This window comes from Bos indicus x Bos taurus, chromosome 15, assembly GCF_003369695.1.
Source record: "Bos indicus x Bos taurus breed Angus x Brahman F1 hybrid chromosome 15, Bos_hybrid_MaternalHap_v2.0, whole genome shotgun sequence".
Lineage (NCBI taxonomy): Eukaryota > Metazoa > Chordata > Mammalia > Artiodactyla > Bovidae > Bos > Bos indicus x Bos taurus.
Window position 1 is genome coordinate 23,690,266 of NC_040090.1, and position 16,576 is coordinate 23,706,841.

A 16,576-nucleotide genomic window follows, 5' to 3' on the forward strand; every position below is an offset into this window, starting at 1 on the left:
TATGCCTCTAGGTCAGGGTCTCAAAGTGAAATCAACATGTCAGAGTGAGTGAAGTCATCTCAAGGCTCAGCAAAAGAGAATCAACTTTCAAGCTTATTCATGTCTCTAATTCAGGTTTCAAGCCCTCCTTTCTGGCTGTTGGTTGGACATAGATCCCTTGCTAGGTGGGCCTCTTGAACTAAACAAATGAGGGTGTGAAACGAAGTAAGGAATGTAGAAGTCACAGCCTTTTTGTGACCTAACCCCAGAATGGCATCCTATTGGTTTGGGTATATTCCATTTATTAAGAGTGATTCCCCAGATGTAGCCCACACTCCAAAGAAGCATGTGAATATACAGAGGTGGGGATCAGTGGAAGTGACATCATACTACCTTATAACAATTGAGAGGCAAAAAAATAAAATGAAAAGTAATGAACAAAGATAAAAAGAGAAAATGATAAGTATTGAAGATACGCAAGAAAGATTCAACACATGGCTTACTTAAAGTAAATCATATATTTTTCTGTATGTATAGATATGGGCTACTTAAAATCAAATAGTACACATGAAATAAGAGTACCACACTTTGGAAAAGACTTGTCTAGCAGATAGTAAAGGTTCAATTAATGTCAATTATTTTGACAGAGATTAGGAAGTAGTTATAAATAGGTATGTTCAGAATTATTCCTGACATTGTAAAGTCCAGTTCAGTCATAAATACTAAGCTAAAACATTCAGAAGAACATATGTTACCATAAGGAGGAAAGGATCAGTCTATGCATATGAGTTTTGTGGGTATAATTGTGTTTTCCTCCATGTGTTGTTGAAAGTAGATGTTAATATCATAGCCCTTAGCTTGGCCTCTAGTATTGTTTAGTGAAGATGAATGGTGTATGCTGAAGTCTGGCATCATCAGTTCTCTGTAGCTTTGTGTCAGTTTTCAATGTGCCAGACAGATATATGCAATGCTCAAATTATTTCAAAGTTTTTTTCAATTTTAGAATATGTTTATTATGTATTTGATACCAGTAGGGATGAGGATGTTGCTGTTAATTGGTGCCAGCATATACCACTCTGTCAGCCAGCTAATCTTTTGCCAAGCTGACATTTGCATCACCAATAATTTTGCAAAATTAGGTTATAAATAGTCTTATGCAGAATTAGGGCAGTGAGTAAAGCTTAAAAGTATATGAATACATATTAATATGTATAATCATTTCATTGACGTTAGTCCTAAACTAAAAGGAAGAAAGATGACTGGTTAGAAAGGTAATGAGAAATGTGATCTTTGGAAGAAAGTTATCATCTTTTCCTAAATTTCTTAACAGTGAAGAAAATGAATACAGACATAGAAAATCGTAGACTTTAGACTTCAGAGAACAGGTAGTGTTGATAAAAAGTAACTTAGGATAGCAAGAGTCTGGGCCCCTAATACAGAATAAACTAAAAAGGTGAAAGAGGCATAAAAACTATGGTCCATGGTTTTACTGCAAGAGAAAAAAAAGGGAAAAATTTTCCATTTCAGTAGTTGGCACCTTTGCAAGTCCCTGATTATTAGAATTGCTGGGACTTTAGTGCCTTGACAGGTTATAAAATGGATAGTTTAAAAACTTTCTAATTTAATGTGTGTGTATTTTTTCTACTTCTTTTGGGCTGGTAGCTTCATTTTCACTTCTCTTTGAATTTTTCTCTGTGGAAATCCAGAGGAAATTAAGTCTTTACAGTGTTCCAAAATTCTGCAGCTAGGTTGTTTATCTCTTCCCATTTCTCCATCTCTAAGCACCGCAATAGACATCCATACAGGAATGGTTGCAATGGTATCGTGAATTATATATGAAATTTGCAGTGCTTCTCTGCTTTGAGGAGAAATAGCTGTTCCAATAATCACTGCTCCTGATTACAGAAAAGCAGATCAGTATCATGGGCAGTAGATAAGAGATGACTCTTTGGAAGTTGAATGTGGAGCTGAGCTTTTCTCCATCTACAAGAATGGGGAAAATTATTTTCTCACTATTTTTTTTTTTAATGTGTATCATGTGTATAGTCTTTATTGAATGTGTTACAATGTTGCTTTCTATTTCATTTTTTGATTTTTTTGGCCACAAAACATGTGCGATCTTATCTCCCTGACTAAGGATGGAACCTGTACCCCTGCATTGGAAGACAAAGTCTTAACCACTAATGCATTAGGGAAGTCCTATCACCTCACTCACTATAGTCTATTGATATTTGACTCCATTTTTTTTCCTAATGTACAAAATCTCCTCTAAGATATGAGGATTTTGTATGGTTACTTGCTCTTCATGAGAGGATTCTGTCCATCCCTGTCTGGGCCCCTTCGGGGCTACTGTAGCAGAATACAATAGACTGAGTAGCTAATAAACAACAGAAGTTTATTTCTCGGTGCTCTAGAGGTTGGTAAGTTTAAAGCTGATGTGCTAGCTGATTCAGAGTCTGGTATAGGCCAGTTTCCTGGTCCACAGCCATTTCTTGCCATGTCCCCACATGACAGAAGAGGTGACAGAGTTCCCTGGGGTCATTTCACAAAGTCACTAATCCCATTCATGAAAACCCCACCCTGTGCATGGTCCAAAACCTCCCAGAGGAACCACCTCGTAATACTACCACATTGGAGACTAAGATTTCAACAGATACTGGCTCCAAAGAATCACTTTTCTAAAAGTATCACTTATCACTAGAGTTTTAACTTAAATTTTCCTTGAGGTGTCTTATCCTAAACAGTTAACTTCCCTTTTTCATATACTCATGCAATATACATTTCTATTTCAAATAATTTATTAAAATTGTAACTAAATGATTCTTCAAGTAACTTTTGATTTCAGGTATTTTGTGCTTGCATGGTCTTATTTAACAGCTTATCTACAAGAGAAACTCCACAAAAGTATTTCTGAATGAGTCAGTTCAGTTCAGTTCTGTCGCTCAGTTGTGTCCGACTCTTTGCGACCCCATGAACCACAGCACGCCAGGCCTCCCTGTCCATCACCAACTCCCGGAGTCCACACAAACCCATGTCCATCGAGTCGGTGATGCCATCCAACCATCTCATCCTCTGTCGTCCCCTTCTCCTCCTGCCCTCAATTTTTCCCAGCATCAGGGTCTTTTCCAATGAGTCAGCTCTTTGCATTAGGTGGCCAAAGTATTGGAGTTTCAGCTTCAACATCAGTCCTTCCAATGAACACCCAGGACTGATTCCTTGAATACATAAATAATTAAATGACATTCACCAGTTCAGTGACAGGCAGGAAACTCGCTCTTTGACCAATGAACTATTACAGTAAATGGAAGCAGAGTATAGCAAAAAATTAAAAAAGTAACTGATTTTGAGTTGGAACTTTGGGTTCAAGTGCTGTCTCTGTTTACTTTTAGCTGTGTGCCAGGAAAGACATTCTAAGGGTTAGCTTCAACTGTAATGAGAAGACACTTTCTTCACACAGATTTCCTGCTTTTAAAAATTAATCAGATATCCTAAAATGTTGACAAGGTTTCTTTACAAGGAAAAAAAAAAAAGTGTATGATATAATAGTATAATATTGTCCATACAGCCAGTGACCTGCACAATTTGCAAAGGTTTCTTAATATCCCCCAAAGGTTATATAGAAGAAAGTTTTATATTTTATATATATATATATATATATATATATAAAAGAAAGTTTTTAAGTTTTATATTATATATGTATAATATAGAAGAAAAATGATAAAATTTTGCTATCTTCAATATTAAAATGCTTGAAAGAGCAAAATAATAATAATAATAGTTATAGAAACTTCAAGTTTACAATAGCTGCACATTGCACTTCACAGTATTTCAGAAAGAGTACTGCCAACATTTAGGTTTCTGGGCTTCTCCTCCCAGCTTGCTGTGCACAATGACAGTATTCAAGACCAGAGATAACGTTGGATTTTTTTCCTGAGATAAAATGGTGAATTCTATTTATTTCAGCAAACAGTTCTTTGCTATTGCCTTCTGCATAACTCTATATGAGATAATTAACAAGATAGTAAAAAAGTACAACAGATACTACTTTGAAAATGATCTATTTATAAAAAGTAGTACAGAAATAGCCATGAGGTAGGTAGACACTCCTTTCTTGCTCAGGTTAATGATCCCAGCCCTGCCCATTAGAAAGTCTCAGAGAAATTGACTGCCTCTGAAAGTAAAGATGCTATAATGGCCTTAGTGGACACCAGGCAACACTGAACTCCACACTCTGGAGAAGAATCTACTTTTCTTTCTAGACTGTCCTTCATCCAAACTCCCTTTGCTAAATCTTTTTCCATCACAGGATGTTAGTCAAAGATAGATTAATGATTCAACTGAAACAGATTCCAAAATGGTTACTCTTTAAGCAAAGACTTCTTTGATTTGACTCTGTTCGTGGAATTCTCTAGGCAAGCTGGAGTGGGTACCATTTCCTTCTCCAAGGGATCTTCCTGACCCAGAGATCAGACCCAGATCTCCTGCATTGCAGACAGATGCTTTACCATCTGAGCACCAGGGAAACCAGTTTGACTCTCTAAGATTTAAAAAATGAATGAATTTGATAGGCAGAGAATACATTCTCAAGTTCACAATGTTTCCCATGATTCTCTAATATTTCTCTCCACAGTGTAACACATTAGTTACCTGCCTTGTCCCTAAGTCAATTATTTCTTTTCCTGATATGCTCAATTTTAACAGTGACAATCTGTTTAAAGGGGGGAGCCTTAATTAAAAGAGGGTGATTTAAAAGGCAGAATTAAAATTTCAGTGGCTTATTGACTAGGGTATGTACTTCTGTCTTGAAACAGCATTTGTATTTTCAAATGTCACATCAGAATAGATGACCATTATTAATTCATTTGGCCAGAAACACTTCTTACAAAAGTAAATCCTGCAGAGATCACAAAAGATATACACTAGAGAATCCAAATTTCTATGTGGCTTCCCAAATGGCTCATTGATAAAGAATCCACCTGCAATGCAGGAGACATGGGTTCAATCCCAGGGTCAGGAAGATCCCCTGGAGAAAGAAATGGTGACCCACTCTGGTGTTCTTGCCTGGGTAATCCCCTGGACAGAAGAGCCTGGTGGGCTATAGGCCACGGAGTTGCAAGAGAGTCAGACACAACTTGGCAACTGAACAATAACAAAGAAATATTTAGAATCAGGAGAGTGGTGTAGGCCAGGTACTGGACACTGAGAAGGAATATGAGAAGAAGGGGTAGTCTAGTCAGTATTTTTGACTTCTAGTCTTTGCTTTGCCTACCTTCAAAAATCAGTAGGAAGATAAATATCAAACAGTTTTATTGGGTGAAAGGAGTGTCCATGACTGATTCAGGCAGAAGGGCAGCAGAGAGCAGGAACCCTGTCTTACATGGTGAAGGCAAGCAGAGTATAGATAAGGATCTGGGTGAGAATTACTTTAATATTCTACCTCTAAGTTGGAAAAAATAGGAGACCATACAAAATGCAGCACATGGATATCTGATAGCAGCTTTATTAATAATTGTCCAAACTTGGAAGCTAACATGATGTCCTTAAGTGAATGGATAAGTAAACTATGGTACATTCAGACAAGGAAGTATTATTCAATGATAAAAAGAAATGTACTCTCAAGCCATGAAAAGACATGGAGGACACAAGTGCATGTTAATCAAGGAAAGAAGTCAATCTGATAAGGCTACATGCCGTATGATTCCAAGTATATTACATTCTGGCAAAAGCAAAACTGTGGAGACAGTAAAAAGATCAGGGTTTTCTGAAGGATGGGAGAGGAAGGTGTGATGAATAAGTGGAGCACAGAGGATTTTTCTGGAAGTGAAAATGTAGATAGATACCATAATACTTTTGTCCACGCCCATAGAATGTGTACCATCAAGAGTGACGCCTAAGGTACACTGTGGACTTTGGGAGATAATTATGTATGGATGTAGCCTCACCTTTGGGAACAAAGGTACCTTTCTGGTGAGTGACATTGATAATGAGGGAGGCTATGCATGTATGAGGGCAGGGATTATGTGGGGAACCTTGGTACTTTCCTCTCAATTTTGTTATAAACTAAAACTGTTCCCCCAAAAGGAAGTCTTAAAAGAGGGGGGATGATGGCCCTTCATGTGCACCTGTCCATCTCCAGTCTCTCTGCTCAGATGGTGCTGCTGTCACGCCTGGACGTCTCATCAAGCTCTCACTTGTTGGATCTCCAGTTATCTTTTCTCATGTAAACCTCTCTTGACTAGTTTATCTTTCTCTTAGAACAAAACCTTTAATAACTTATTGTGATAAGTGTATAAATGATACATTTTTTGAGCTTTTGTATTTCTGAACATGCATTTGTTTTCTGTCCTTTATTGTTTTTTGCTTGGTTATAGAATTCTGAGTTGGAAATAATTTTACTTCACAATTTTAAAGTCTCTCTTTTCTGAAAGCTTATAGAATTTCCTTTGTATCAGTGTTTTGAGATTTCACAGTGATAGGCCTTGGTATGGACCTGTTTACATGCATTGAGATGGGCACTTGATGTGTCCTTTTAATCTTTCAGTTCTGAGAATTTTCCTTAAATTATTTTATTTTTTTATCCTCTTTTATTCTTCTGTTCTCTGTTTCTGAATTCCTGTTATACAGACCATAGTGAAGTCACTCAGTCGTGTCCGACTCTTTGCGACTCCATGGACTGTAGCCTACCAGGTTCCTCCATCCATGGGATTTTCCAGGCAAGAATACTGGAGTGGGTTGCTATTCCCTTCTCCAGGAGATCTTCCCAACCCAGGGATTGAACCCGGGTCACTCGTACTGCAGGCAGACACTTTACTATCTGAGCCACGAGGGTGCTCTAATTTTCTTTCTTTTTCGCTACTATTTTCCATTTCTCTGTTGATTCTGGGATGTTTTCTCTAATTTATTTTCCAATTCTTCTACTATTTAAAAAGTATTTTCTTTTCAGCTGTCATGTTTTTAAACTCCAAGAGTTCTTTTTTGTTTTCAGAATATTCATTTTTTTCTAATATCCTATTAATTTTTTCCTGCAAGTGCAATATCTTCTCTTGTCTCTATGGGAATATAAATGCTTTATAAGATTTTTATAAAATTGTTCTTCTCCCTACATTGATTTCTGTTCTTTGAAGTCACTTTATATCTGTATGTCTTAGTTTTTATTTTACATGTTAGCAACTTTCATATGCTTTTTGAAAAACATATATGAAAATTAAAAGACAGTTATAAGTCATATAGCTGATAAAGGACTTCTATCCAGAATATAAGATGACCTTTTGAAACTCAAATAAGAAAACAAAACAAAAGTGGACAAATTTTTGAACAGATACTTTCCACAGAAAAATATGCATGAATAATAAATAATCCCAGGAAGAGATGATCAACATTCTTAGTCATTAGGGAGATGTAAATTAAAGCCAAAATGAGGTACACTGCACACCCACTATAATAACCATAATAAAATAGTTGATAATGCCAATCTACTTCAAGAGAGTATGAAGAAAAATCCACTCTAACTTATTCTAATTTGGAAAATGATTTGGTTGCTTCTTAAAAATTTAAACATTCACTTACCATGTGATCTAGCCATTCTACTCCTAAGTTTGCACCCTGGAGAAATGAAAGCCTATATCCATATAAAGATTTTTATTATAGTAGTTGAAACCTGGGTGTTACCCAAATATCCATCAGTGCATAAACAGAAAAGTTGTGGTACATCCATACAATGGAACACTGCTCAGTAATAAAGATGATTGACTACTGACATACCTCACAACGTTGATGAATCTCTTATCCTGAAAGAGACAAAAAGAGAATACATGCTGTATTGCTCCATTTATGTATAAAATGCAAACTAATCCACAATGACAGAAAGGAGATGATTTGATGTAGAAGGGGAGGGCCTTGAGTAGTGGATTAAAAAAGAAGAAACTTTTTTGGGTTATAACAAACCAGTTGTGTTGATTACACAGGTTTATGTAAATGTCACATTAAGTTATTGCTTTAAACATGCAGTTTTGTATGTAAAATACACATATATAAAAACATAAAGCTATTTAATGAAAAAACTGTCTTCATTAGCTTGAGTCTCTACCTCAGCTCTCAGTTCTCAAAATATTTATCACTTTCTGAACCAATATTAACCTGCCTTATTTATTATAACTTTATTTAAAAAAATACATAATTGTTAGAGCAGACCATTTACCAGACATTTTGGATATTTCTGGATGTTACACATTCAGATTAAGTATAAAATTAGTTTCTTATATCCGATAAAAATTCTTGAGGTAGGTTCTACTTTAATTTTAGAAAAACTGACAGCCTTACTGTCATGAATATTCCTCTCCATAATAATAATTTTCCTATCAAATTATTTTGATTTTCAAGCATATTGTTCACTAATATTTTATGATTATTTTTCCATAATTATCTGCTTTCCTCTTGTAAGATTCCTAGTCAGTTTCTTAAAGATTTTTCTGATATAATGGATATTTGTCTTCTAACTCTACCTTTTTTTATTGTCATTGCTGCTGACGCTATTTCATTGACCTTTGTTTATTAATCTAGCTTTCCAGTGAAACAATGAACTCTAATAATGACTCTAATAATTAATCAGCAAATAGACAATCTTATATCCAAAAATTATAACCAAAATAAAGTTTGTTAATTCTTTTTTTATAATCTGGAAAGATGACATTATATGAGGATTATCTATTCCTTGGTGATTTGGCCAAAATCACAATTAGCTTCACCAGGTGAATATTGGGACATTGAGAATTGATGATTTTGATTAAAGATTCTTTAGAGCATTTGATTTAAGTTGGATATTTTTTTCTGATATCACTTTGATAATTATATTTTCTTTAAAAATAAAGTTCATTTTATCTATATTTTCAAGATTTTTAATCATAAAATTCTCCCTAAAACATGAAGATATTATCATTTTTCAGAATTAACTTCAATAAAATCAAATATTTAAAATCTTGTCTTAAACATTTTCAACAGAACAGCTTTTTTGGTTAAATAATTTTAATATTTGCTTACTATGTCATTTATTCTATTAGCAGTTATTTTCCCAAATTCTTGAATTTATTCTACTAACAGGTTTTTCCTAGATTCTTGAATTTAATGCACAGCTTTTTTTTTAACTCTCTTTTTAAATGAATGCAATTAAGGTGAAAATTTAACTTGTCTCTGAGTGTGCTCAGGACAACCTCAAAACGTAGATATGTATACAGTACCATTTAGCCATTTCATAGCCATACTATGGCATTGGCAAGGACAAATACTCCCATTTTTCATTGGGCAGACATGCTGTGAAGGGTTCAGTGCTTCTCTTTTATTATTCACACATTTGTGAGTTTTCAAGCTGGAAAAAGTGTTCTACAATCACTGACTCACTGGCTGTCTGATCAGTGCTCTGAATATGAGTACGTATTGAAAGTGCAACTAGACACAACAGCGAAATCTCCAAGGCAAGCCCATGCATGGAAATGCTCTTTAAGATAATTTAATCCCGCTCCTTCTTGGGATTTTGGTTATGAACAAGGACTTTATTCTGAAAAAACATCCTTTAGTGTTTATTTCTGTCTTTGCATCTCATATGAGGTATGTTGTAGGACACAATTTGATTTTCCTTCTTGTATCAGGTTAGCTGTGGACAAGATGGAGTCCTGACTTGGGTCTTCTTGAGTCTGCATGTGCACAGGATTTCCCTGGTAGCTCAGCTGGTATAGAAACAGCCCACAATGCAGGAGACCCCAGTTCAATTCCTGGGTCCTGGGTCCTGGGTCAAGAAGATGCCCTGGAGAAAGGGATAGGCTACCCATTCCAGTGTTCTTGGGCTTCCCTTGTGGCTCAACTGGTAAAGAATCCGCCTACAATGTGGGAAACCTGGTTTTGATCCCTGGGTTAGGAAGATCCCCTGGAGAAGGGAAAGGTTATCCACTCCAGTATTCTGGTCTGGAGAATTTCATGGCCTGTATAGTCCATGGGGTCTCAAAGAGTTGGACACGGAGCAACTTTCTCTTTCACGTGCACAATATCTGAATTCACTCTGAGAACTGGATAAACAGAAACTTAAGCTTTGGGTGGAAGGGTCAGGATGACATTATGAGATTAGGCTTGAACTTCTCCATCATCTCTAAACACAGAAAGGAAAAGCAATTTTTAAAGAACAAGAATATTATTAAGAACGCTAAACTCAAAACAAAATTATCTCCATGGACCAGAAAGGGAACAGAAGTTCAGAGTAGTAAGTTAGGAGTTAGGGACTGGAGCCAGGGCCTGCTGTGCTCGGAGTCTGTATGAAGCTAGGCTTTGCCTCCTGCAGAGCAATGGGAGCCAGAGCTCCATGTGCATGGCAGGAGAGCAGAGTCAAGTTAATTGCATGAGACTGGGGGCAGGTGCAGCACCCACTAGCCTATGAAATATGGTCAAAAGAAACGTGTGGCTACTGCCTGGGACTACAGCTTCTGCACATGTGCCTATCTGCGGTGTTGAACGGTTCAGACAAATTCTTATAACACAATTGGAAAGTAAGTCCCTGTGCATTTAGTGACTAATTTTGAGATAGACCCATGTTAATGAGAGAACTGGAACCTTGAAACTTTGAAGACATTCCTTTGAATGTCAAAGAACCTTGAAGACAGACATTCCTTTGAACCTTTATAAAAATTGGTGTTGAGCGAGAATTCTCTTGGGAACCAGATTGTATCTCTGAACAATAGGATTTCTTTGGCAACCAAAAACAGATTCTCCCATATTGAGGTAAGAGGGATGGAAGGAGGCTTGTTCCAGAGAGTAAGGTTTATGCCTTTGCCCCAGGCAGAATCCAGGAAATAGCTATGCAGCTCATCAAGGGCCACATAAATGAGTTTTTAGATAGGCTATAGAAATATCCAAGCCTTGGGCTGTGTTGTGGACATAGCAGAGATTTTCCAGACTCACAGAGGTTAGAAAGACAAAAGTGACCTTGAAGTCAGTGATAGATGGTTGTGTGGGATGATGACATTCAAGGGATACTGATGAACCATCACCTCCCTATCCTCTCACATGCTTTACATCTGACCTAGGAGAGCCCCTTAGACACAATCCCATACAAAAGGAATATTCCCATTTTTATTGACATTAATTTTCCTGTTCTGGAAAATTGTGAGTTTAAAATAGAAATTATGTAGGATTACAGAAAAATGTTATCTGTCTTGATTCATATCAGATTCCAATATAAATAATTCAGCCTGGTAAAATATGTTGCTATGTTGGCAGTGGCACCCCACTCCAGTACTCTTGCCTGGAAAATCCCATGGATGGAGGAGCCTGGTAGGCTGCAGTCCATGGGGTCAATAAGAGTCGGACACGACTGAGTGACTTCACTTTCACTTTTCACTTTCATGCATTGGAGAAGAAAATGGCAACCGACTCCAATGTTCTTGCCTGGAGACTCCCAGGGATAGGGGAGCCTGGTGGGCTGCTGTCTATGTGGTCGCCCAGAGTCGGACACGACTGAAGCAACTTAGCAGCAGCAGCAGCAGCATGTTACTATGAGGTTAGTGAAATGAACAGGGAAGCCCCCCAAGCTAACCAAATAAGAGTGCTGCGGGTCCAGCCATGCCATTCAAGCTCCTCTCTGTCCTTCATGGAGTCTCGCACCATCTGTTAGTGGCTGTTGCTCGGGCTTAAGCTTTGATGAGAATGTCTCCGGTCCTCTGACTGGCTGAGATTCCAGAGAGGCAGCAGAGGCAGACATTCCAGTTATGTGCTCCTGATGAGGTCCCTTTTGTTGCTGTGGGGAACTTTTTTTTTTCTTTTGCATCTTCTTTTCCAAGAAAACAGAGGTTTCCTTCAAGTTAGCCATTCTCTCACCATTTTTTTTTTTTGAGGTGGTGCTAAGGAGAATAATCAATTTATAGGACATGGCAACCCACTCTTGTATCCTTGCCTGGAGAATCCTATGGACAGAGGAGCCTGGCAGGCCATGGTCCATGGGGTCACAGAGGGTCAGACACGACTGAAGCAACTAAGCACAAGCACTCACAAAAGCAGCACTTTATCCCTGAAAGCTGCAGATGGGGTATACTTGGGACCCCCTCTTCTAAATCTTTTCATCACCCTAGATATAAACAAAAGGTGCCCACTATGAAATCTTCAGGAGAAGGAAATGGCAACCCACTCTAGTACTCTTGCCTAGAGAATTCCATGGACAGAGAAGCCTGGTGGGCTGCCGTCTATGGGGTCTCACAGAATCGAACACAACTCGAGACTTAGCAGCAGCAGAAGCATGGAATCTTCAAGGGGCTGATGATTTCCAGGGATGCCTTTTCCAAGTAATTTGAATAAAAAGGCCACACTGACTATACTGACATTAAACTTGATACAGCTTTCCACTCGCCTCTTTCTGTCTAAATCCAGAATCCTTTCTATGTCCAAGTTTGCCTAAAATAAAAATAAAACTGATCTCTGTAAGGAACCTCACAATTATAATTTAACAAACCAATAAACAAGAGGGAGACTAAAGGAGCTCAGTGAGATTTTTTAAATCTTGAGTCATCCTACATTTTCATTTTTTTAAGATGATGTTCAAATAATTAATGGGAAACATAGATTGTTAAAATGTGTCAGAAGCTGAAATTTTAAGGAAAAAATACTTTTTTTTTTTTTCCAATTTCTTGTGTTGTTACCAGGGAAAAACAAACTTTTTTAATTCCCAAATTTTGAGAAGGGCTTCCCAGATGGCACCAGTATAAAGAATCTACCTGCCAGTGCAGGAGACACACGAGACAGGGGTTCCAGCCCTGGGTCTGGGGATCCCTTAGAGTAGAAAATGGCAACCAACTACAGTATTTTGGCTGGAAAATCCTGTGAGCACAGGAGCCTGGTGGGCTACAGCACATGAGTCCACAAAGAGTCAGACGTGACAGAGCATTCTGTGAAGGGAAAGACAATGATGTATTTCTAAAGCCTGAGCAAGTGTGTGTATAATGGGGAGGGGAGCAAAATATTTTGTGTTTCAGGTTCAAAGAAGGAATTTAAGTTCAAATGATCAGAAAGATGGTGGATGAAGGCTGGTGCTTAGAACTCTGAAAGTGAAAACTCAAGTATGTCCCACTCTTTGGGATCCCATGGACTGTAGCCTGCCAGGCTCCTCTGTCCATGAAATTCTCCAGGCAAGAATACTGGAGGGAGTTGCCATTTCCTTTTCCAAGGGATCTTCCCAACCCAGGGATCAAACCCAAGTCTGCTGCATTGCAGGCAGATTCTTGACAGGCAGATTGGAGTTGGGGAGTAAAGTTCTCAATTCTCAAGACCCAACTCCCTACCTGATATCTAATACCTGATATCTAATATCAAAAGTTGGCTTAAAGCTCAACATTCAGAAAATGAAGATCATGGCATCTGGTCCCATCACTTCATGGCAAATAGATGGGGAAACAGTGGAAAGAGTGTCAGACTTTATTTTGGGGGACTCCAAAATCACTGCAGATGGTGACTGCTGCCATGAAATTAAAAGACGCTTACTCTTTGGAGGAAAAGTTATGACCAACCTAGATAGCATAGTGAAAAGCAGAGACATTTCTTTGCCAACAAAGGTCCATCTAGTCAAGGCTATGGTTTTTCCTGTGGTCATGTATGGATGTGAGAATTGGACTGTGAAGAAAGCTGAGCGCCAAAGAATTGATGCTTTTGAACTGTGGTGTTGGAGAAGACTCTTGAGAGTCCCTTGGACTGCAAGGAGATCCAACCAGTCCATTCTGAAGGAGATCAGCCCTGGGATTTCTTTGGAAGAAATGATGCTAAAGCTGAAACTCCAGTACTTTGGCTATGTCATGCAAAGAGTTGACTCATTGGAAAAGACTCTGATGCTGGGAGGGATTGCGGGCAGGAGGAGAAGGGGATGACAGAGGATGAGGTGGCTGGATGGTATCACTGACTCAATGGATGTGAGTCTGAGTGAACTCCGGGAGTTGGTGATGGACAGGGAGGCCTGGCATGCTGATTCATGGGGTTGCAAAGAGTCGGACACGACTGAGCGACTGAACTGAACTGAATATCAGGTATTAGATATCAAGTATCTAATACCTGACCGTCAGATATTAGAATGGTCCATGCAATCACAGGCACATCAATAGTAAGAATGACTGACTGAAGACGAGAAGTCTACCTGCAGATGTTCTGACAAAGTAAGCCCCAGGATGCTTAAACAATCCTGGAAAGAGAGAAGTATTCACCAAGAATGACTAGTATTAATGACTTGTCAACTTTTGTAAGCACAGACACAGAGCTAGATTTGGAAACATGGATTTACATTTAGAAAAATAAAGCAACATAAGTATTTGTGCACATTCATACTTGAGATAAACAGAAAATAAGATATCAAGAAAATGTTATAAATGCCTAATTAAAAATTACATTTTTCCAAAAAACTAATTTTATGGCTATAAGTTTTTTCTCTATGAAATGTTAATTTCTCAGCTTTCAGTTTCTTGGAAAATTTCTTTGAGCTTAATATTTATCTCTGACTTTTCAGTTCGGAGAAGGCAATGGCACCCCACTCCAGTACTCTTGCCTAGAAAATCCCATGGACGGAGGAGCCTGGTAGGCTGCAAACCATGGGGTCGCTAGAGTCGGACACAACTGAGCGACATCCCTTTCACTTTTCACTTTCATGCATTGGAGAAGGAAATGGCAACCCACTCCAGTGTTCTTGCCTGGAGAATCCCAGAGACGGGGGACCCTGGTGGGCTGCCGTCTATGGGGTCGCACAGAGTCGGACACGACTAAAGCAACGCAGCAGCAGTAACCTTCAGTTGTACTTTTATTTCTGTAATATTTCTGTAAACATTTTGAAATCCTCATCCTTCTTAAAAATTTCTAAGGATGATAAACCACTAAGGATAACTGGATATACACAGTGCTTTCTATGATAAAATGTTTGAATGTGTTTATTTAGCAATGGATAACATAACCTGAAACTAGAAAACTTCTAAAAGAAAACGGGGAAATTTTCACAATATTGGTTTTAGCAATGATTTCTTGGATATGACACTAAAAGCACAGAAAACAAAATTAAAAATAGATAAGTGGGACTGCATCAAACTGAAAGGAAACAATCAACAAAATTAAAAAGTGGCCTTTTGGAAGGTCATATTGCATGGAAGAAAATACTTGCAAGTCACATATCTTACAGGAGGTTACTATGCTTTCCTTGGAAAGAAAGTTGTGACAAACCTAGACAGTATATTAAAAAGCAGAGACATAATTTTGCCGACAAACGTCTGTATAGTCAAAGCTATGGTTTTTCTAGTAGTCATGTATGAATTGGAGAGTTGGACCATAAAGAAGGCTGAGTGCCAACGAACTGATGCTTCCAATTGTGGTGTTGGGGAAGACTCTTGAGAGTCCCTTGGTCTGCTAGGAGATCAAACTAGTCCATCCTAAAGGAAATCAGTCCTGAGTATTCATTGGAAGGACTGATGCTGAAGCTGAAACTCCAACACTTTGGCCACCTGATGTGAAGAGCTGCCTCATTGAAAAAGGCCCTGATGCTGGGAAAGATGGAAGGCAAAAGGAGAAGGAGGAGGCAAAGGATGAGATAGTTAGATAGCATCACTGACGATGAATATGAATTTCAGCAAACTTTGGGAGATAGTGGAGGACAGAGGAGCCTGGCATTCTGCAGTCCATGGGGTCACAAAGAGTTGGACACCACTTAGTGACTGAACAACAGCAAAATGAAAAATATAGGGCTTCTCCGGTGGCTCAGGGGTAAAGAATCTGCCTGCAATGTAGGAGGCACAGAATGCAGGAAATTCAGGCTTGATCCCTCATCCCCTGGAGAAGGAAATGGCTACCCAACTCCAGTATTCTTATCTAGGAAATCCATGGACTGAGAAGCCTGGCAGGTTACAGTCCACGGTGTCACAGAAGAGTCAGACACTACTGAGTGACCACATAACAACAAACATGCAAAATATATAGGAACTCCTGTAATTTAATAACAAAAGGCTCTATTAAAAATGAGGAAAATACTTGAATAGACAATTCTCCAAAGAAAACATACAAAGCTAATAAATGTATAGAAAGAAGATCAGCATCACTCATCATCAAGGAAATGCAGATCAAAACAATGAGATATCATCTCACACCTATTAGGATGGCTGTTATGAAAACAAACAAAACACAAAACGTAGCCAGTGTTGTAGGTGACATGTAGACATTAGAACCATTGCACATTGTTGGTAAAAATGTAAAATAATGTGTGTGTGTGTGTGTGTGTGTGTGTTTTAGTCACTTAGTCTTGTCTGATTCTGTGACTCCATGGACTGTAGCCCACTACCCTCCTTTGCCCGTGGAATTCTCCAGCCAAGAATACTGGAGTGGGTTGACATTTCCTTCTCCAGTAAAACAATACAGGTACCATGGAAATCAATACAGAGGTTCCTGAAAAAAATTAAAATAGAAACACTGTGATCCAACAGTCTCACTTTTGGGCACTTCTCTAAAAGAGCTGAAGTCAGGATTGCAAAGAGCAATTTGCATTCTCATGTTCACTGCAATATTATTTATGATAACCAAAATATATAAACAACCTTGTCCATCAACACAT